Genomic DNA, 25,229 nt, shown 5'->3' with positions numbered 1-25,229 from the left:
AGCAAACTACTCCTCCGAAAACACAAGCCCAAGCCTCTTTTGACCGGGACTCTTTATTCACAAATTCTCCTTTCTTTCTCAATTAGATCTCGTGGACTATGCAGACTCAAAAGAGGTATTAATCTTCTCGTTTTTGATCTGCTCTCAGCTTCCACCTTTTTCACTAACAAACGAAAAACACTCCTACTCCGATTGACTACACGAAAAAACACGTCTTCTCTTCTGGTCTGCCGGTAACATAATAAATTTTTTAATCTCCCCAGACAACCTTCTCAAACTCTCTCATCCCCCATCATTCCTTTTTAACCAATCATAAGCATTCATCTTTCCCACTAATTTTCGATTCAGAAAATTTCCAACATAATATTTAAAACAAATAAACTAATTTCACTCAAATTACTTTTCAGAAACCATTAACAATTTTGCCTTTTTCAACCGAAATAAGATTCCAAAATTCTTGTTATCTCATATCTAAATCTAATTCTTATTTACTTTCGAAAAATGTCCACCGCAAAATACAATTACAAAGTTTATTCCTTAAATATATAATTACACGAATTCCATTGTCCTTTCACTATTCACTTAGTCCTTCAAGGAAAAACTAGTCCGTCACGGAAACAATGTCTTTTCTTATTATAACGATTACAAATAAGTACAGGGTTGTATTTTAACTTATATGCCCGCGGTATATTAAAATAATAAAAAAAAACTCTTTATTATATTTCTGATCGATAAACTGATCCATAACAATATATTTTGGAGTTACCAAGTTTGGTATGGAAAATGTCGATGATAAATAAATGTTTTCGCTTGGTCTTAAAACAATATGCGCTATTAAAATTTACTTACTTTGCGTTTATAGTACACAACCACTTCTCACTGATCGTTAACTTATACTGAATCTCTGAATATCTCGAGGAGGCAATAATTACTTGAAGTTGTTCCGTAACTGCCATATATTTTGAGACTTTTACCTTATGTCTATTTACTTTAGTTTCCAGGGTCTCCCCTATAACTTTCAATAAAGCACTTCAAAGCGTTTTAGAGATCTCTTTGCTTTCTGACTCACCCAATTTAATAAACAAATTTCTTTGTGAAACACCTTTTGAGGAACTCTTGAAAGTTGAAGAATGCAAATAAACTGTTAGCTATAAAGTTAAAAATTCTGTTATAATTAAAAGTTTGTCGTCTACTGTTCTTAGTATACATAGTTGTGGTATTAAAATGTAAATAAAACTTTAGTAACTGTTTTGTCATTTTAGCATTTAAATGTTGTAATAGAAAAATATAAACAAAATACTGAAGGGAATTTTGCAATTTGGTAAATATTTTTGATGTAGCACCCATCAAAATACAATAAACATAATAGCCTGATCAAATAAAATAAAATCAAAATGTACTTCGGTAAAGGTTGAACCAAATTTTATATCAAAGTTTAGGTGAAAACGAAAGATATTTTTAGAAAAGTATATGATTTATATAAAGGGATGGTTGTTTAAATAATGAAATATGGGCCATTTTTGCACACAATTTACTTTTTAAAACTAATGCGACAATTTACGATTTTATGGAGGTTTTTACGATTTTTTCTGAAAATCTGAAGGGAAAAGCTTTAGTTTAAGACTTTCTAAATTAAATTTGAGCCTTAATTTATTTAAATAACTATAAATAAAGCTTAAAAAATAAATTTGCAAAAGTTTGCGTTATAAATAAGCACTATAAATATTTTATTTTGCAGGAAAAGTTACGTTATGTTAACAATATAAAGCAAATAAATATTTGGTTCAAAAATATTCAATATTTTACGATTATTTAATTTATTACTACTATAATATTTTCTCAATTGCAAAAAAAACATGCTTGTTGCCGATAAAGCTTCTTCAAGGTTTCAAAGGCAGTTGGCAGTCCAATTCATATCGTTGAAGTGTTATAATCCAGATCCTGCGTGATGCAGACTTTAAGCCCAAAGTAGAAAACAATTTACTCCCAGCCAATGTATCCATCGTGTCGTGGATATGAGGCAGAGGATAATTATGTTTCTTGGATAGCAAAAGGATCATTTTCCGAACAACAACAACTTTCAGCTTCGTCTGTCTTCGCCTGTGGTAATTGTCGAGCTGTTTGACGAATTGGCTTGGTACTACCAGTATCGATTTTTTATTTGACAATGGTAGTTCCCCCTGTCTATCCTCCTTTCGGTACAAATATGTCACGATATCGCCAAAGGACTTCCTTCTCTCCGTCTGATATAGACACTGAACAGCGACTACGATTTGATTGATTTTGTCGTTGGAATTATCGGATGTTCTCGTCTGACGAATTATGGACGTCATTGGTACACAGGTTCCTACTTTTATCTCTTTCTTGATGGTCACTGAGTAATCATTGACATTAATAAATCTTAAAGGAATTTCTTTAGCAGAAGTAACCAATTTCTTTCCAATTATAATTCCTCGGTCAGCCTCTTCGTCATAAGCCCAAGGTTCCATCGTAAGGTGTTCCTTCTTCCACAGTTCCCTTTAGCCGCTACTATGATTGTATCACTTCTCGCTGGCACAACCGTATCTCCTTTGACAACTGCTTGCATAGTGCTGTCATCGTGTGGATGAAGAAATACCTCCTCGTTACCAACTTTGACTACTCTATGTCAATTAAATTCATTACGTCCATTCCTGATATAACATCCTCTTCGATGTCAGCAACTATGATGGTATGGACGAACTTTTCTGTCCTAATTCCGAATTGGATCTGAATTTCTCCATGAATATTACCATTTTCACTTATAGTAGTCCGCAGTCGAAACCTCATTGGTAAAAGTTTCTTATGATTGTTTATAATTGCCTGACTATATTGGTCCTGGTCGCTCTGGTATCCACCAACAATGTATACTTTTTACCATTTATTTCTCCATCTACGTACACACTATCTTCCTGACATTTCAAATTAGCTATTAGTATCAGATGGTCTTTCAAAAATTTTTGGTGTCGAAGCTGCCCCCTAAGATCTACCTATTCTAATATTTTCTGCTGGTGCGTTTTTGATTTGTGTTGTACCTAGTGTGCTTACTTGAACTTCGTGCATGTGCCATTTTACCACAATTACAACATCTTATGGTCTTTGTTTTCTTGTATGCAATGTTTTTCATCAGTTAAACAAGCTGGTCAAGTCTGTCTCCATCTTCTTCCTCTTTTACAGTCCTAACTTTAATGTACCCGCAAGAAGCCTGCGTTGCTGATTCATATTCCAGGGCGGCAACCAAGACATCGACCAGCATCTTGTGACGATCTAATCGCATTTTTCTCTGCATTTCATGATCACAAAGACTATCAATAAATGTTTGCACACCTAACTTCATCATGTTTTCAGGAGCTGTTAGATAAGCATATTTTACTAATCTGGCAATATCTACCTCATATTCTTGAAGAGCCATTCTCGTTTTTGTCTTCCATGTTTAAAACTGTGACTTGTAGACATGCTCCAAGTGTTCGTGGCCATATAGCATGTTTAGACTCTTCTTAAGTTGTTCGAAATTATCTGTCCCCTTTATGGTCTGAAACACACCCAAGACATCTCCTCGAAGGGCAATAGTCAAGTTTACAGCCTTTTCTTTTTCGGACCATCGATTCGCTCTTGCAGCTGACTCGGACTGTTTCATGTAGTTATTCTATGAAGATTTTCCGTCCAAAGTTGTGACTTTAACACGAACAAAACCTCAAAATATCGGCCGTGGCTCCATCTTATATTTCGTGTCGTCATCTTTTGTCTCTACTGTAATTGATTCAATTTATCTGTCTGCTGTCCCTGTTTCTCCCTTCTTCTTTTCGAAGTCTTCCAGTTTCTGTTCAAAAAAGGAGATCTTTTCATCTTTTCTTCAAAAGACGAAATATTGACAAGTTTGTTTTTCAAAGAGAAAAGAAATGTCAGAAGTGACTTTGGAGATTTCCAAAAAATGTTAGCAGAAACTTTGCTTAGCTACCGTTAGAAACTTTATTTTCTAAAGAAACAATGTTTGTAGAAACTTTGGAAATATTAGCAGAAACTTTCTAAACATCAGAAGAAACTTTGTTTTTCAACGACATGATATCACCAGAAATTTTTGAAATCGACAAAATCACAAATGAATTTAGTTCTTTTTTTTTTCTAATTCAGTAAATCCGTTTATTTTAAATCACTTATTCTCGTAGTTATTTTTCACAGAATTTATTTGAATATCCCACTTCTAAAACAAATGTAATGTTTATTTTAATTTATTTGCAGTTTTCTAACACTTGTTTTAATTTATTTACAGTCTTCTACCACTAACAATAAAAACACAATTAATTTATAAAATTTATTTACTTATCCCCACCAATTTATTTCGTTGACTAACGCTACAATTAAATATGTCTTTATACAGTGCGTTAAGTTTTGGATTAGATATTGCAAATACATAAAGCGCTAAAATCGGCAACATTGCCTCGTACGAGGTAATTGTAATTCTTCCATCCCCTTCGCTCCGGCACCTAGACTCCTAGACAAAAAACGAGAAAACCATTTAGCACATATCAACGCAAGGGATATGCAACTCCGTCCGTCGATTTTTGTTTTGCTTACGTACACCCGGTTCATTTTTTATTAATATAAACTTTGACAAAAATACACTGACCATTATAAGGCGGTGCATTTGTATCGGTTTTAATAATGTGAACAATTTTTTATGGTTGAATTAACAATAAAAGCTCATTTCTTTAAAAAGATAAAACAAAAAATATACTCTTATTGAAAATAACCAATAATTCCTAATAAAATAAGAAAAAATTATTTATGCCCTACAGAAATGATTTAAATATTTGACCTACTACGGCTAAACAGTATCCCAATCTGCCATAAAAACTTCTGCAGACAGATATAAGAGTTTCTGCTGTAATAGAATTCGAGACTTCTCTAATTCGTTATCTTAATTCATCCAAATTTTGGACTCTAGCTTCAGGATGATCGTAGATAATGATTTTTAAATGTTCCCAAAAAAGAAGCTCATGGTTGTAAGATCTGGAGATCGCGCAGGCCACTTAATATCGCCCGTTCCACTGATAACTTGATTCGGAAAAGCATTGTTTAAGTACTTCCTAATTATTTGAGCGTTGTGAACTGAACAGCCGTCTTGATGGAACCAAACATTCTCCAGATTTACATCAGGAAGATTGAGAATAGCAGAAAGAACATCTACTCTACTATTCAATTGCCTTCAATAAAAAATGGACCTATTATGTGGTCTTCTAAAATGCCAGTCTAGACGTTAACTTTTTGAGGACGTTGAGGTAGGTAAACAACACATCTGTGCTGGTTTTCCATCGCCCAATACCTTGTAATGGAAGGATTGTGTCTCCCTACTAACGAAACAGAAGATTCATCAGTAAATGAAATATTTTTAACAAAATTGGGTTCATTAGCCTTCGTTATTAGAGTTTCACAAAACTCCATTCTTCGAAAGTAGTCGTCTGGATAAAGCTGCTGCGTTTTCGAATATTTAAAATTCTTGTAGCCGTGCTTTTTCCACACTTTCGTTGCAGTAAAATTGCTAACATCTAACTCCCTAGCAACGGATCTACTTGAATGTGTTGAATCTACCTCGATTGTTGCACAAATTTGTGTATCCTGGTATTCTCTTTCTTCAATTTTTTCTGGTGACACTTCTTGAGCGTGACATATTCTGCAATTTTTGAGGCAATAACAACTCTCACAATTTTTAACAATATTATGAACTGACTGTAGGCAAGGAATTGGTCTCCCCACAAAAAAACACAGAAAATAAAGCTGGATTTATAGTTTGACGGACTGTAGACGTAGACGCACTGCAGACGTAACAAACGGACTGTAAATATTATTTCAATTTATAAATACTGAATGGAATTTTTTCGCATGAGTAGAAACAGTGGCTAGAGTTGGTGACCATGATACAACTGAATAATAAACAATCAGAATGCCCACTCTGATTGACAAAATAACTACACGCATCTCGTTCACGCAGACGGAATCAGCCATGTTTTAGTCGGAACCAGTGCTGTTCAGTGACATTTTATCTGGTGTGCATAGACAAATTAACCCGGTTTAATTTATTTACGGCAACTACAGACATAATATGCACTATTTTATTCGTACTTTTAGTTGAAGAATATATTAAATTATTTCAAATGTACTAAATTATTAATCTCTAAAAATTTAAATTACAGTTCTGTCGTAGATTGTCACAAATTTCTCAATTCGAGTCTATGTTTCCGTCTAAAACATGGCATTCGCGTGCTGACAAACTTCAAAGCCGGCATCTGAGAGTGGGCATTCTGACTGTTATTTATTCTGTGATGATACTATATATCCTTTTATTATTATTATTTTATAAATTCTTAACGTTCATTGTAACAAATAATCAACAAAATCAAAAGATGAAAGTTGGCCAACTCTTCCGTTGCAGTGCGTTTCACTTACGTTCCGTCATGCGTTCATTTATAAATAAGAGTACAAAAAATTCTATGTTGATCTTTTTCCAGTGCGTCTACGTGTACAGTGTGTCAAACTATAAATCCAGCTTAAATCTACACACTGTTGTCCAGAATTATCACCATAAAACCATTAATAAATGAACCATTTTTGTGGTCGTATAAAAAGACATGTTGTTTACAAAAATAAATTAAAATCTACGCTCTTATTGCTTTAAACAACCACTGTATAATTACAAATTATTGGCGGCGGGGCAACGAAGGATCGTGTAAAGTCGACGGCTCGCAGTGTTGCCATTTATAGTGTGTATATTTAATTTAAAACTCACAGATTTCACTAAAAATTTCGGCGCCGTTTCCGGAAACCACTCGAATTTTCTAGACAGGTCGCACTAGCAGCAGATTCATTGAACGCCGACCTGATGTTCAATAATAAGCATCACAAAGCGCGCTAGCGTTGCAATATTCTCGTCTATATATTCATTAATTCTATTACACTATTAAAATGCTTCACCCAAAATTTGTTCTGCTAACATATTTTTTAATATTTAAAATATATTAAAGTTGGACCATCACATATTTGATAAATAGATATAGGATTCTAAGTACTATACCGCTGTTAGGGACAACTACCATTTTCCTTTTGAAATAACATTTTTTATTGCAAATTACACCTTCTCCCCAATATTTTCAAATAGCTGGTTAATATGATGCATTTTCCATTAGTGGTCTAAACCATTCAATAGGCAGTCAATTAAAAGAGCGCCTTTGTTATTATAGAAATATTGATTTTACCGGTTTTTACAGATAACAGTCACCGATTTTTACAAAGAGCTTGGAGTGTTGATTTGATTAAATGTTCGTTTTCTCCATCATAATAAATCAGTGCAGTAAGGCTGTTACGGTTGAGTTTCTCTGTAAATAGCGCAAACCTTATTAAGGACGCCAATTCGTTAGTTGTTTGTGGTCAACATTTTTAACAAATGTATTAAAAATTATTGTAAATAAATTTTAAAATTATTCAAAAGGATTAGTTGAAACATCAAAACTCTGTCAGTCTTATCAGCCCATCATCAGTTAGTCTTGATTAACACGTGCAAATAGCTTCTTACACAGAGGTTTAAAAATATTTGTTTAAGATATGAGAACTTTTACATATTTAAAATTAAAAAGTATTGACAAGTCGACGCTTTAAAGATTTAACTAAAAGGAAATATTTTCAACCATTCGCTCGAAAATGGCGGTAACTAGTATGTCTGACCAGATCAGCAACAGCCATCTATCAGGTTATTCAGCAGTTACTGTTATTGGCTATCCCTCAAGTAGGTCATCTAATTAAGCAATCCAAGCAGAGTTAAATTCCACTACACACTTACTGTTGATAAAGACGAAGAAGACAGAAGTACGAAGATAAAGACTCATTCTACACTTTTATCAACTTTGAATCAATTTCTGTTAATAAAACACCAAAACAGTGAATTGTGCGACAATTCACTGTTTTGAGAATGTTTTGTTTGTTTGACCAGAAAGTGTAGTATAGAATAAGAATTTAGTAGGTATAATTATAACAGTTATTATTATTACCTTTAATAAAAATTAACTACATTTTAAGTTGAAAATACGTTTATTTTAATGCTTCAATTTCCACTCCTGAACAAGTTGCAATACATTATAATTACAAGTGACAGTATAAAGTTGATATTTCTTATACAATAAAGTACAATTTTTTTTAAAAACATAAATTATTACTTATAATTAGACTTCGGCAAATATGCATATTGCATATTTTGCATATTGTGCATATTTTATGCAAATATTTCATATTTTGGCATATTTGTATAAAAGTTTGCATAAAGTGCATAAAAGTTCAGATTTTTATACTGTATTTGAAAATTTTTAAACATACCAATTTATTTCAATTCTTGTATAAAATTTTGTAGTCATTTTAATCAAGAAATGATCTAAGTACGTAATCTCTACAGGTACAAAACATTTACAATTTCAAAGAAGATCAATTTAAGTAGCCCTCAACATTCTTAGAAAGTCTCGGTCACTGAGGCATTCAGTTATTGGATAATCGCTAAGGGTTCGCTCATTTGCATTTTATGATCTAATCCCCAAATCTATCTACAATTTATTGTATCTTAACAGCAGGTAAACGGCTAATAGTTTTGTTCCTAATTTAGGTATTTTCCAAAATCCCCCAGTTTATTGAATTAGGTACCTAAACATTTCTAATTTGATGCTCAGATTTGTAAATAATTTTTGTTTTGATATTCAAAGCGTAAACACTCGTTGTGCGTAACAAAAAGGAAGATTGTGATTTTATAATGCCTAAAACAACCAGTGCTTCAACTTGGATTAAACCTTATAAAGAGCTGTCTATGGATATGGGAAAAATCTACTGTTCAGTATGTGGCAAAATTGTAAGTATCTAATATTTTCTATTAAATATCTAATATTTCATACATACAGGGTGTTTCCAAATGACACTTACAACGTTTGACTGTAGATACTTCTCGAAAAATTGAACAAAACGATATAGTTAATGAGGGGTCAAACTTATTTACTTTTCGAGATACAGGGTGTTAAAATTAAAAAAAATTAAATTCTTTTAGTTAATAACAACAATAACTTTAAAACCAATAAACGTATTTACTTGAAATTTAGTACTCGTAGGTTGTTTTTAAATGAAAAATAGCTTCCTTTAGTGAGAAAAAATTGTCCATGGTACAATACAATGGTGTGTATTTAGAAAAATTTTTCACCTTTACTTTTTTTTATGAAGTCAGCTATTCTAAAACACAATTATTTTTATTGTAATTGAATTAACAAAAAAAAACTTTTGTTGAATTTTAAAATAAGTTATATGATGTACTAATGGTTAGTAACAAAAACTAATTTGTGGATTAATACTGCATTTAAAACACTTAGCGAGTGTTTTTTTTTCCAAACCAGTTATTTGATTAACCAAAAACACCTTGTATATTTTTATATTTTAAAGGTTGGGTTAAAATAAAGGTTTTTATTTTTATTTATAGATAGCATGTGAGAAGAAATTTCAGATAGACCAACATGTGAGAACTGCTTCACACATTGCAAAAAAAGGAAAAATAGGAGGAAAACATCAAACTTCAATGGCTAAATGTTTCCAATCTACTTCAAAAAAATTAGATGAGCAAGAAACTTTTAATGAAGACTTGTGTCGCGCATTAGTGTCTGCAAACATACCGCTTTCAAAATTAGCAAATGTAAATTTTAGTTCGTTTCTAAAAAAATATTGCAAACTTAATGTTCCAAGTGATCGGTCTCTAAGAAGAAATAATGTGAACGGGCTATACTCGTCGGTGTTAATTAATATTAAGGAAGAAATTGCAGATAATTATTTTTACATATCTGTAGACGAAACCACTGATTCCTCAGGAAAGTATATTGCTCATTTATTGATTGGTGTTATTAAAGAAGATACCTTACCAAAATCTCATCTTATTTCATGCCAGCAACTTAAGAAAACAAATGCTTTAATAATTTCGCGTTTTATACAAGAAACATTAGCAACTTTTTTTCTTCCGACAACTATTCCTTCTAATAAATTACTGCTTATTTTATCGGATGCTGCTCCTTATATGGTGAAAGCAGGACAAAATTTAAAAATATTTTTCCCAGATTTAATACATGTTACTTGTGTAGCGCATGGATTAAACAGAGTTGCAGAGGAAATACGAAAAAAGTTTCCTCTTGTAAATACCATGATATCCAGTGTCAAAAAAGTATTTCTTAAATCTCCTATAAGAATTCAACTTTATAAAGAAATGCTACCTAACATTCCTCTTCCACCACAACCTATTTTAACGCGATGGGGAACATGGTTAGAAGCAGCTAATTTTTATGCAGATCATTTTGTTAAAATAAAGAACATAATTGATACGTTAACAGATGAAAGTTCCCAATCTCTTTTGGATTCTAAACAAACTTTTCAGAGTAACTTGCTTCAACAAGAACTTTCATTTATAAAATCAAATTTTAGTTTTGTTCAAAAAACAATTACTCAGTTAGAATCACCAAAACTGTCATTGTTCGAAAGTACAGCATTAATAAAAGAATTTGCGTCATGTTGTCGGAACGTTAGAGGTAATATTGGAAAAGATATTTTAAAAAAATTTGAAGCTACTATGGAAAAAAATAAAGGTTACCATATTCTTTCTGAAGTAGTCAGTGTTCTAGCTGGAAATATTTCGGAAAAAATTAATTTAGAACCAAATGTTTTGGTTAGTTTGAAAAATGCTCCCGTTACATCAGTTGATGTTGAACGAAGTTTTTCCATATATAAATATATGTACTCAGACAGAAGCCACAAGTTTTTGTTAGAAAATTTTGAACACCACTTGGTCATTTATTGTTACCATAATTCTAAATAAGTTTATTCATACTTAAAAATGATGTAGTTACTTAAAATAAATGTAAATCTTAATGAATAGTAGGAAATATTTAGTTATGTACACTTTTTTTTGAAATAAAATTGTTACTATTTTACGATTTTTTTATTTATTTGTATGCATATTTTGTAAAACATTTGCATATTTTCGGGTAAACACGTGCATATTTATGCGCATATTTTCTACATTTTTATTTGCATATTTGCCGAAGTCTACAAATCATAAATGCGATCCTACTAAGAAGATTTTCTAAAATATGGAAAGAAGCACAAGTGATAATGCTTCGAAAAGCAGGAAGAAACAGAATATTTCTTCAAAACTACAAACCAATCAGCCATTATCAATAAGCAAGGTTGAAGGGAAAGTAATACTAACTAGGTTAAAATAAGAGTCTGAAACAATAGGTACGATACCAGAAGCACAATTTGGTTTCAGAACTAAACATTTCAGCAAGTTTCAAGTTCTAAAGTTTACCGAATACAATAAAGAGGGATTCAACCAGAAGAAATATAATGCTACTACATTTTTGGACGTGAGTAAGGTATTTGACAAAGTGTGGTATAAAGGGCTGATTCATAAAATGAGCCAATTTAGATACAGCAAGGCAGTGACATGTCTTCTCTCGTCGTACCTAGCCAATAGAAAGTTCAGGGTTCAGATAGGACACAGGGCACGTCTTGTGTGAAGGATGAATGGTTGAGGCTAGAGTGCCGTAGGTAGGAGAACTGTTACCATTTCTGTATACCATATATCGTAAACACACCAACCACCCCACGAACCATGATCAGTCTATATACCGATGACAAAGCAATAATAGAGAGAAGTTTGGATCCAAATATAGCGAGAAGATGCCTACAACATGCACTAAATTAGTTAGAAAATTGGTGTAGTACATAGGTGCATTTAATTGATGCATTTATAGTTTGAAAAAATAACAGGCAGTCATGTTCCAAAAAAGATTCGGAAGTCGAGACCGCCAAGTGAAGATGTTCAAGACGTAGATATAATGGTCTAACCATACAAAATATATAACTAATTGACAAAAAAATGTCACACTCACCACATGTCAACAGCCCTACTATTAAAAAAGAGCAAGCTACTAAAAAGCACGCTAATAACTCTTATTGAAAGAAATAGCAGTTTAATCCTAAAAAAGAAGTTAAGAATGGAAAATAAAATTAAAGTTAAAGAATCTTTCAATGTCTCAACTCTCTGTCCCACTTCAAAAGTTCTCCACTAAAAATCTCTGCTGTCATCCACGATTTTTTATTAAATTTATATGTGACAGGAAGCTGATTCACACCTCTGAAACACCGTGGTTTTTGAGGTTTCCCAATGACGACTAACTTCCTTTTTTCGGAAACGGACATGTTGGCACTCGCGAGTACAGTAACCCTTTCTTTTAATAACTTGCCATCTATACAACGTTCATTTTTGAATTTGAGGGTCTTATTTGGAGTAAGTTTTAAAAAAAGTCCCAGCTCGTCGGCATTGAAAACATTATCGTCACTGTAATTTTGTCTTATTGTAGGCCATGACTTTAACCAGTTGTCGGTGACTTCTTTGCAAACAGTCTTCGCTTCACCGCAAATTTTTCCACACTTAATTTCGTGCCTGGCCTTAAAACGGCTCATCCACCCACTCGATGCATTAAAATTCTCACCACCCCTGCGAAAACTGTATTGCTTTTTCTTGAAGCAGTGGTCCACTTACTGGAACATTCGCAGCCCTGATTTCGGTAAACCATTTGACCGTTGCAGTATCAAGTCTTTTATTCGTTGCGGCACATAGTTTTTTCGATTTACCGGAAAAAGACGAACCTGCTTTGAAAATGTTATGTTTATTTTTGAGCATGGTAGATATAGTGGAACTTAAAATTCCTCTTTCACGACAAACTTCTGCTTTCTTCTTACCATTCTCAACATCTTTAAGGATGTTGATTTTTTCTTCTAAAGTAAATGCTTTTCTTTTAGGAGTCATAGTGTGTAATCTATGTGACTATGTAATCTAAAACACAACTTTCAACACGCGAAAGCACAATCAGAAAACAAATGATAAACATCTACGACAAAAACAACTGTGAAATAAAATTCTGGTGAAATTTGTTTCATTTGTCATGTTTTTAAGCTTCTTTACGTAGTTTATTAGGTGCAACTGGTCAAACCCCTACACTGACACTTGTGGATCATAAATTGTAAATTTCCGACAACACAATATCGGTCGGTAGATTAAACAGAAGAAGTTTATTGCGGGCGGCAGTTAAAAAGGGTATTTATTTATAGCCATTTGACTCACTATAGAGGGTTATAGTTCAATAGAAGAAATTTTACGGGACATCTAATGTACCTCGTTATAAGCGAAACCTCGTAATAACCGTGTTCGTTGTAGAGGGAGTATACTATATATATATATATATATATATATATATATATATATATATATATATATATATATATATATATATATATATATATATATATAATTAATCAAAATCATATCAAAAACTCCTGGTCGTAGTTTTAATATACCAGAATATACCAGGAACCAGATATCGTAAAACACATTAAGATAGGACATCTGAGGTGGGTAGGCCATGTAATGCGGATGGAGCAAACCGACCCTGCTAGAAAAACGCTCCTTGATAGACCTATTGGTCAAAGAAGAAAAGGAAGACCCAGAACAAGGTTCCTAGATAACATAGATCAAGATATGAGAAATATGGAAATACGTGCTTGGCGGAGGAAGGCGATGGATAGGGACGAGTGGAAAAAAATTCTTGGGGAGGCTAGGACCCACACAGGGTTGTGAAGCCAAATGATGATGATGATAGAAGTTTTAATGGGCACGAATTATACATTAATAATAAAAATACGTTCATTGGTAAGAATAAAAATGTTTCTTAAATGTTTTTAAATGATCGCGTCGCCATAGAACCAACATTTTGACATTGCAATTTGCATTTTTGCAATTGTTATTGCATTTACGATACGTTGGAGGTTTATTCTGATACACTCAGAGATCACAATTTACTGGTGTTTTTAAATTGGGTTAGTATGACTCCCAAAAATAATGCAAAAGTTCTTCTTCTTGATGTTGTTGGCGATCATCATGGCAATCTTTATCTTATCTGCACAGATGTTGTATTGAACCAGATTCTGAGGTTCTTTAACCAAGATGTTCTTCTTCTTCCTGGACCTCGTTTTCCAAATATTTTTCCTTGCAGGATGGCTTGAAGGAGAGCATATCTGTATTCATTTCACATAATATGTCTAAAGAACTGTAACTTTCGAGATTTGATGGTGGTCAGTACCTCTCGGTTCTTATTTATTCTTCTGAGGACCTCCTCATTAGTGACTCAGTCAGTCTACGGGATCTTAAGCATTCTCCGATATAGCCACATCTCAAATGCTTCCAGTTTGCTGAACATATCTTCGTTGGAGATCCACGATTCAACACCATAAAAAAGGACAGAGAAGACGTAGCATCGCAGCATTCTTACTTTTATATCAAGATGCTGTACGGAGATCAGCGTGATGCAAGTGGTTTTCGTTCTCATAAGCTAGTAGCATGCCCTAAATTAACAGCAGCTCATCTGTTCCGCAATAATGTTTTGTAATGTTTTTGGACGAATCTCGTTTTTGCTTACGATCTCCAGGCGGACGACAACGTGTATGGAGGACACTCGGAAAACGATTTTCACCTTGCTGTGTTTCACCCAGAATGCTGTTTGGTGGAAAATATGTTATGGTATGGGCGGATATTTCTTTTAACGGTCGCACGGAATTAATTTTCATCGAACATGGAACACTAACAGCAGATATATACACACGATAGTGTCTGGAGGAAAATGTTATCCCCTATACCCCTTTTGTCCAGGATAATGCGTGTCCACATACTACACAAATTGTCATGGACTACCTAAATACTGTCCGAATTCCCGTTTTAAATTGGCCAGCATGTACATGAATCCATTAGAATATTTATGGGACAATTTGGTGAAAAAGATTAAAAAGAGGCAACCATTGCCAGGAACGATTCAAGAGCTGAAAAGAGTGTTGGATGAAGACTGGAAACATTTGCCGCAAGTATATATTCAGCAACTTATTGCAAGTATGCCTAGGCGTATTGAAATCCTCCGCAGATGTAGGGGAGGCAATACCCGATACTAAATCTAAAGAACAGCATACTGTTGGCAAATAAAAATTTATTTTTTCTTTTGTTTAATTTTTGTAACAATGTTAATTTTTTTGCGTTACTTATTACCTTCTTCTAGGTAACTTATTTTTCGTATTATTACTTTTTTTATTTTAAATTACCGATTTCTATTATTGCTTACTTCCTCCCCATTTAAAGTACTTAATACCTACAGAATTAAAAAAAAAACATACAAAATGCAAGTGTCCGGATTTTTTGACCAGGAGTGTATATAAATAATAAACAGGTAAATATAGAGGTGACTAGAAGGAAAAGCAAATCATGAGAAAAGAAATACAAGTAAGAACATTCAAGTTTACGCACCACGTAAGCACCAGGTCCTGAAAAAAGCTTATTAAATATGGCTCCACAAAATTATTTGAAATATTAAAGAGATTGAGAAACCTTATAGAAGATGATTTACACGAAACAGCTGAAAGAATGGACCGGTTTGATACTTATGGTAGCAGAGGATATGGTAGTCAAGTTATATGGTTAGAAAACTACAAAGAACATATAAGAATTCGGACTGATAATGAACTTAGGGAAATGCGAATATCTGATGGTGGAGAAAACAAAATCGAAGATTTATTTCTGGAGAATGCGCGGATAAAAGAAACCATTAAAGTAAAATATCTGGGGGTATATAAAAAGGGTGGATAAAATTCAAAATATAGGGACAAAACAAATATAGAGCAAAACAAGAATATAGAGAAAAGTTAATTAACGTTACCAAGCCGCTTGTTATGATCTTAGAAATAAATAAAACTACATGCCAATATTTTTTAAGTAGTTTATTACTATTTTGCTGAACTTAAGATTATTAGATTTTAGTTAATAAAAAATAAAAACACGTTAACGTCAGAAATTACTTGTTAAAAACCAACGATGTCCATTTTTGACATAAACTTGCATAGAGATTTTTCATTTGCATAGCAAATTATTTAGCATTTGGAAGACACAATCGTTTTAACACTTGTAACTCATTATAGCTCGTTAGCTTGAGAAATTGGTAATGGCCCCATGCTACACTTGAGTTGGTAGCTCAAATTCGCCATATTTTTCAGGAACAACAGATTTTATTGATCTACTTGTTATTTTCTTGCTTTCCCAAATGCCATTAATAGTGGTTCGGTAAAAAACCAATCCGCGTTTTTATTTTATCACTCGAAGTTCTCTTACTTGCTGCAGAGCTATTGGACACTTACGAATAAATTTTTCTTGCAGAAAAGTAGTCCACTGTTTCGTTAATTTCTGGTCCACGTCTATAACTTTGAACGGTTCCAGATTTTTTCTTGCAACTTTGTCCATTTGCATACCTGTTGCCCATCCTTGCAACACATTTGTCCAATCTACGGGTAGTTCTATCCTAGTCTTCAAATTTATCAAGCCCATGTTTTTATCACATTCTAGATACGAATGTCCTCTGATGAGGAATGTGACTTAAATAGTAATTAGATGCTTTATATCGCGGACAATGTAATGAATTAGCCGAACAACCGTGAAATTTTTATTTTGTCCGCCAGCTGAGTCCCAGAAGATGTGTAGATGACGGACTTCTGTTGGTAGTTTATTAAATATAAAGAAGAATAAAAACGATGATACCTCATTGGATCCTTTCCTTGACACATATTCAGGATATGTAAAAAACAGAATTTTCCTGAAGACAGTATGTGAATGTTGAACGAAAACATAGAAAGTTGTTTCCTATAATAAACATCGTTAGTGCTGATATTGGACATCGAAATCTTTTTCAGGTAATCCATGAGGATTAATTCATATTCAAAAGTTCTCCTAGCTTTTATTCGGGCAGCTCGTTTTCTATCATAGAAAGTTGGGCAAAGTTTTGTGCAATTTATTTTCCATATATAGAGCTTTTATCTGTGCTGCATCGTCAACAGAATGAAGAGTCTTGATCTTTGCATTAAACTCATCACACTTGCTACAACTGTTAACTTAAATACACTTTTTTTGGAGTCGAGAATGCTATAGTGTTTTCAGTGTGTTTTGAATATGGACCAACTTAGATCTTGTCATACCATGCATTGCAGTAAGGGCACTACTGCAAACAGATATTTCTTCTATTATGTTTTCCCTCTTCACTCGTGCTCTGTAGCGATAGGTGGGTATCATGATGTTCTCCATCGATTTGTCGTGACCTTCGTCTTACAACTGGCAATACAACAATCAAGCCAACTAAATAAATGTTTTGAGCATATATTGATCCTAATTAATTGAATGCGTTAAGTATGTTTTGCCTCTCTCTTTAGCAGTAGTGTTTTCAAATCACTTCATTCTTTGACACTTTCAATTATCTCCTAACTCGTGAACTTGCAACCTCAACTTTTTCATTAGGTATATCTGCAGTTCGGCCAATTTTCTTTCGTTTCTTGGATTTTTTTAACATATCATATCACAAATACTCATCACTCGAACTCATCTCGACATAAACTGCCGCAAAAAGAACCAAACAAGGAAGATTGTCACGCCCGGTTAATCGTCGTTGCTAGGCAACTAGTTGGACTACGTCGGTTGTTTACCATTACCGCGTAATTAACGCGTACAATTTAGCACGCGTTTGGGACCGGATATTGTCAACATAATAATTTGATTGCCTAAAATTTTTATAAAAAAGACATTGTTTATTTTTCCCCTTACCCTTCATATGTAAATGAAATTTTCAACGATAGACTTGCTGAACAGTACATAACACGGTTTTTCGAAATCCAAGAAAAAAATATACTGTTCTATTAATTTACAGTTACTGCAAGATGAATTAGGTAGCCTTAAAATGGACAGTTTATTACAGCAAAATACTTTGCTGTTTATTAGAAAAAGTAACTGCCTATGTGAATTAATAATTGGTTTTCTGGTAAAATGTTTAGTTGCTCTCGGGGTGTTATTTTTTACTCATGCGTGGATAGGTGGATTCGACCAGGACAATTTTCAATCGGGTTCTTTTTAAATTATTTGTTGAATTGTATTTACAAATTTAACGCTTTTATGCTCTAACACCATGATCAATGTCTCTATTCTGGATTTTGCAATTAATAAGATATACCAGTTATTTATGATAGTATATTAAGTACAATTTTAAGAAAAATACAGTTTCTGCTAGCAAACAATTATCATCAGCCCGCACCAAAATATTTTACGTTGTTGAGTTATTTAAATTTCGCCAAGAAATAAGATTTTTAATGGGAGCAAAAATAAACAACGATTTATTTAGTTAATTCTGATAGTAGAGTATATCGAAGTCATTTGTTTATAAATATCTGAACTGTTTATATATGGACTTTGTTGTCTTCGAAGTTTCTGCTATGTATAAGAGAACCCTGATATTATAATTATCTTAAGTTTTGTGAAACTACACACTGTCTCGGTCATCTTCATTCTCACTACTCTTATCCGAGTAATGATTTTACTTGCTGTATATAATAATAGCGTTATTCGATTTACTATACACATATTATAACAAAAGTCACTAATTTCATTTTTATTAGTTCCATCTAGAACTTAGACTGAGAACTTTTTACGTTGCACATAATGATGAATAATTTCGGTAGGTATGATGAATAATTTTAAAAATGAATGAAAATGCCAAATGCTTTATCCGAAATAATTTAGATCAAGAAATAATCATCGTAAACTCAAAATAAAGCAGTTTAAGTTTAAACGAAAGCGTATTACGGAGAGCTTGTATTTAAGTTTAATATAAAGCTATTTTTAGTAACTTACCAATAAACTGATGCTCCATAGAAGTTAAAGATATAGCATTTTAAAACTGAAACAGAAAACAGACAATTAGCATGAGAGTAAACCTTTACAGCACAATATTAAAGTATGAACAGAATATGTGTCTCAACATCTCTTTTTAATTTAATTATTGTTTTAAATATTTGTATTTGTGTAAAATATTTTTTTGCTTTTTAATTATTATACTTCTTAAAAATTATACATTTCTATTTGATCATACTGTCGGGCAAGGTCGTATATGGTGCTCATCCTTTAGCCTTCATCCTTCATATGATTCTAATATTTTTATATTTAATGGTGTATTTTATAAACAAATTTTTGGTAGTCCTATGGGATCTAGTCTTTCACCCATTCTAAGTAGCTATGTCATGGATGATGTTATCAGTGATTGTATCAGTAATTGAACTTTTTTCATTCCTTTTATTAAGAGATATGTAGATGATTTAGTTTTGGCACTTCCTAAACACAAAATTCATGAAACAGTCAACATTTTCAACAGTCATAATCAACATATACAATTTACAGTTGAGGAAGAGGTAGATAATTCTCTACCATTCCTTGACATGAGAATTGTAAGAAATACAGCCAATATGTTGAAAACCAGATGGTTCAGAAAACCCATATGTAGTAATAGATTTATAAGCTATTACTCTCACCATCCAAATAAGATGAAAATGAACCTTATAACAGGATTAAAGGAACGTGTTTTAAAACTTTCTCATCCAGATTATCTACAAGAAGATCTTCAATTATTAAAAAATATTCTAATTGAAAACTCTTATCCTCCAGATATGCTACATAGGATGTTTTTTTCTAATATTGGTAATATAAATAATTTAACACCATTTTTTGCTCAATCTCAAAACATTGTATCTAACAATCAGAACATCTATTATCATTCACTACCTTTTATACCATCATTAACACCTAAATTAATACAAACACTAAAGGTTATTGACAATATAAAAATAGCAACAAAGAACATCAAAACTATTTCATCTTTATATTCTAAAACTAAATATCCTATAGACAAATTTGAAAAAACGAATTTAGTATACAGCATTAGTTGTACTCAGTGTGAGGCTGAATATGTTGGTGAGACCGGAAGAAATCTTTCAAATCGCATTATTTCTCACAAAAGTGATTGCAGAATTAAAAAACCATCTTGTGCTTTGGCAGAACATGTAATCGATAAAGACCATATTATGGATTTTGATAACATTAAAATTTTATGTAGTGAAAGTAATAAATTTAAAAGGACTTTTTTGGAAATGGTTTGTATTAGCAAAAGTGATAATAGTTTAAACAAAAGATCAGAAATTCAAAATTTAAGCAAAATTTTTAATTATATTCTTTCTTTATGATTTGTATATAAAACTTGTAAAATGTCATATTTAATTCTCCATATATCTGTTACATTCTTTCAGACATCTGTCAACGGTGAATAAATCTTCTTCTTTTTGTTACTAAACAAAAAAGAATGTTTAAACGAAATTTTACTTTTGGCAATATAATTGTCAAAAATAAAAATTTTATGTTGGCATTTATGACATTGAGGCTATTTGTAATTGGTTGCTATTTGAACTTATTTATAAATTCAATTATTTTTGTATTAAAAAAATGTTTTCAAAATTATAAAAATTTTCGGAGAAACATTTATTAGATTAAAGCATTTTTGTATTAAATATTTTGAAGATGTAAGCAGTAATTTTTACTTACTAAACTAATTTTTATTTGGTAAGTTAACAAAAATTGTTTTTTCTTTTTAGTTCAACCTTGTAAGTATTTTGTCTTTTTTAGCTCTTGATAATAATTGTAAACACAATTGAAAGCTCGAGAATAAAAAAACAGTTAACCAATAGCCCTTTTATTGACTCCAACCCATCCAAAACACTTATATATATATATATATATATATATATATATATATATATATATATATATATATAAATTAAGGATCACTCGAAGAGTGGTGGGTTTTTCGGTCAAAAGGTGGAGAAAAAAGACAAAGAAGTTGGCTAATTCATCTATTTATTTGAAAACGTTTCGCTCTCTAATCCGAAAGCATCATCAGTTCATCTAAAAAGCACAATATGAAAAACCAAACATCCATAGAAAAGTCAATATAAATGTGTTACCTCAAAAAGACATGTAGCAGTTAATGGTATAATATGTAAAGAAGCTTAAGATACAGTATATTCTTTTTAAGCAATATACTGTGTCACTGCGTTTACTTTTTATAGCCGCAAGGCTTCTTGTGATTGGTCCTGTCCATGTGTAGATAGGCGGGGTGCTACTAGTCGGTCTTGTGGTCTGATGTATTTAAGACTTTTCTTTAATACCGTTTTCCATGTTGTTGGAAGCCTTTGAGCATCATATCTTTGGTTTAAACTGGGTTTTTGTTCTATTTTTATGGATTCTCTGATTTCGTGTTTTCTTTTAATTTCAATATTATCTAACATCGTAGTTTGGTTCAGGTTTATTGTATGTCCTGTGTTTGAGATATGTTGGGCAAGTGACGACGTTTTATCTCTCCTTTCGATGGCATTTCGATGTTCTCGTCTAACATTGATTCTTCGGTTGGTCTATCCGATGTACGATTTTTCACAGTCCCCACATGGAATCTCGTATACTCCCTCGTTTTCTAACTATATTTTTGATGTGAAGTGGCTTGAATTATCATCGAACGTGGAAAAGATGTGACTCTTGAGCCGGGACATTTGTTAGTCAGCTTCGGTATGGTTTCACTTTTTACGAATGTTTCTATAGATGAATCATTATAAATTATAAGCAGAAAGTATCCAATACCAGAGGATATTCTCAATATAACAAAGCTCTGCTTAAATAACACATATTTCATCTCTAAGGAGCAAAGATATAAACAAGTTGAAGGAGTACCGATGGGTTCACCACTGTCACCGGTAATAGCAAACCTGTTTATCCAAGAAATAGAACAGCGAGCAATAGGAACAGCCGAACATCAACCCACACTTTGGCTTAGGTACGTGGATGATACTTCTATAATCTGGACAGAGGAATTTTTAGAACACATCAATAATATACACCATAAAAAGCAGTTTCCTATGCATCTGAAAGAAAACGAACAACTACCATTTTTACATGTGTTAATAATAAAGAAGGAAGACGGACACATAGTACACACAGTGTACCGAAAACCCACACATAACGACTGACATCTACATGCCGATTCACATCACCATCCTGCACAATTACATTCAGTCATTAAAACCCTGATGACATGATCCAAAAGACTGACAGATGAAGAACATAAAAATAAAAAATGCATAATGTGAAAGAAAACGGCGCTAAGAAAAAACGGCTTTTCAACATATACCATTAAAAACGTTCTTAATGCTCAAGAAAGAATTAAGGATCCAACAGAAGATGAAAACCCGATTGCAAATCCATTTTACCATATGTAAAGGGATCAACAGAGAAAATAGGGAGAGTGCTAAGAAAACACAATATAGAAACGATATTTAATACCGACACTATTAAATATCGTTTTTAGTTATGGGATATCAGGTTTTTCGGTCAAAAAATAAAACGATTCTATTATCTAGTCAAATATCTCGATATTTCGCTAATGTTTATTAGCTTTATCAGGAATGCAATCGAGTTTGACGAGATACTAGAATCGTTTTATTTTTTGATCAAAAAACTTAATATCCTTCTCACCAGTTTTACTTATTAGACGGTCGATATGATAAGAAAAAGGGTATGGAAACCCTGACAGAAGAGTATCTGGTCCTCCAGGTTGAGGGTTGGGCTAGAGGCCGACAACATCTTCCTTTTAAAAATTCATAGGTTACGGAACCTCCGGAACTATTAGCTGGACGGATCTCATGACGACGACTCTGCAAACGAAAAATCGAATTGAGATTAGAAACATGGAATACCCGAAACCTGTACCGAACTGGCCCAGCACATACATCTTTACTAGACATGGTAAGCACGTACAAAGTAGATATTTCAGCACTGCAGGAAATGCGGTGAACGAGAACTAGTACTCTTGATAAGAGAACCCATTCCATATATTATAGTTGCAATGAAAGCCAACACAAAGAACAAAAGGCCTCACTATTGACTTTAAAATCTACAATCTAAGAATGTGCATTTGTGCTTAAAAGGGAAAAAAAGGAAATTCTTTAATTACAGTTTGATCAATGCACATGCCCCAACTGATGACAAACAAGAGGAAATAAAAAAAACAGTTCTTCGAAGACCTAGAGCAAGCCTACAGAAGATGTCCCAGAAATGACACTAAGATTGTATTAGGTGACATAAATGCAATAATAGGACCAGATCGAGTTTTTATGCCCACTATAGAAAAGCATAGCCTACACAACATTAGTAGTGATAATAGATTACGACTAAAAAGCTTATCAGCAGCACAGTCAGATTGATTACATCTTAATAAATTCAATGCATGGAACAGATGTAACGAACTGCAGAACTTATAGAGTTATAGCGCAACCATAGACTCATATCATTGGAATACAAAACGAATAAAAAATAAGTCAGAATAGTCTGTTCTGCAGATCAGAAAGATGTATATAGATGGCATACAGAATTCATAAAAACGAGTCAGTATGCTCGGCAGACGTAGAAAGAGATTATAAAACATTTTAAAAATCTAGGAATCGACCTCTTCATGGACACAATCCTGCAAAAGATTGTAAAAACGTTTTATATCATTCATGTACTGTATCAGAACGCTTCAGAAAGTGAGAATATATAACATTTGTATTTGTATGAGATCTGTTGTGACACGATGAAAACTATAATAGAGAGGATACTAATAAAATCAAAAGTATGCTACGAGTAGCAAAAATAAACGCATAAAAAGTAAAGTAGGTAAAACTAGAAAGAAAAAAGTAAAAACCAAAATCTGGAGTGCAATATCAATATCTAAAATAATCGGAAATATTTATTATAGTTAATCTATTTTTTTTATTTAAACACAAAACCACATCAACCGCGCAGGGTTATTAGTGGATATAACAAATACATGAAATATTACATTAAATAAAATTGAATAACTTGATGTCTTTTAAATAGCTTAACACTGTCGAAATTTTTTTTGGTGAGAACTGTCTTGAGATCATCATCTGTGAATCCGTGCTACCGCGTGCTTTCTAATTTTGTGTGGTGATTTACGAAAACGGAAGCGTAAATGTTGGGTCCATCCAAGTTTGAATAAAAGAGAAGAATATGGTGGAAAGGAATTATTATCGGATTTAAAGAAAGATGACGTTTTATTAGAACTTCGAACCGATGGGTGATTCAAAAATTTTTTGCGTATGAGTAGTTCAGATATGGAATTGTTGCTTCAAAAAATTGCACCAGTGATAAGAAAAGCAGATACTAACTGTAGAAAGGCTATACCTCCACAAGAACGATTAGCTGTAACATTGCGCTTTCTGGCAACTGGAGATTCCTACAGCAGCTTGATGTATTTAAGATTTCGAAACAAGCTATCTCAAAGATAGTACCAGCAGTATGTGCTGCGCTAGTAAACGCAATTAAAGACCAAGTTAAGGCAAGTAAACTTTATTGTACTTTTTTATTGATAAATTCAGAAGTTTTACATGTTATTTAATTGAAATGCCTCTGCGATAATGTTTGAAGAACCAAAAGCAGTAGAGGAGTCTGAAGAGTTTGGTATGTATATCTCCGCTGGTGATGTAGCTGGTGTGCTGTAATACGATGAATGTGATTGTGGTCTCATAAAAGGTTGCACTGATAAAATTGACTGATATGTGTTAGTTGATTGTGGCATTCCATAATCATATTTACCCATACTTGCATCGGCAAAATATTATTTATAAGATGCTCTACAATATTTTGTGCGCAGGTGGTATTCAAATCCCTAATTTTACACGCCATATGTTCTCCAAATACATCGAATTGGTCTCGCTGTCGTTTATTTTATATGTCTTTAATTATTTTAAACGCCTCTTCTTTTCGAGCGTTATCATCGATTTTTCTTGTAAGTGTTTGTGTGACACGTCTAGTTTTATTAGGGTGTTTAAATTCATCAAGAATTGTGCTGTTCGGATTTTCCACGGTTTCCTTACGAGGATCTTGAGAGGCTTTGTTAGATGCCGAAGGCTCCTCACAAACAGCGTTAGATGTTGATGGCTTTTGAGAACCATCGTTAGACAAGTCTTTCATGCCTTGGTTGCCATTTTCTGCATCTTGAAATTCTTGGGTCTCATTTACACCTTCATCACAATCTGTTACTTGTGAATCATCTAAATCAGTTTCGGAGGAAGAGTCATTAAGGTCATCCTGAAAAGAAAAATAGATTGTATAAAATGTAAACACTACAAAGTAGGAAAACACT

The 25,229-nt window shown here is 32.8% G+C and overlaps 1 protein-coding gene across 1 annotated transcript in view; it reads right to left on the bottom strand.

The window, feature by feature from the left end:
• LOC140452233 (plasma membrane calcium-transporting ATPase 2-like) overlaps window positions 1-25,229 on the bottom strand; it is a 417,554-nt gene that overhangs the window by 336,210 nt on the left and 56,115 nt on the right. The window contains exon 2 of the mRNA XM_072546364.1: window positions 18,842-18,887. The gene's annotated coding sequence lies outside the window, so the exon portion shown is untranslated. The remainder of the gene's footprint in view (window positions 1-18,841; window positions 18,888-25,229) is intronic.

This window comes from Diabrotica undecimpunctata, chromosome 10, assembly GCF_040954645.1.
Source record: "Diabrotica undecimpunctata isolate CICGRU chromosome 10, icDiaUnde3, whole genome shotgun sequence".
NCBI lineage: Eukaryota > Metazoa > Arthropoda > Insecta > Coleoptera > Chrysomelidae > Diabrotica > Diabrotica undecimpunctata.
Note: the sequence above shows the minus strand (reverse complement) of the source record. Positions and strands in the feature narration are given on the sequence as shown.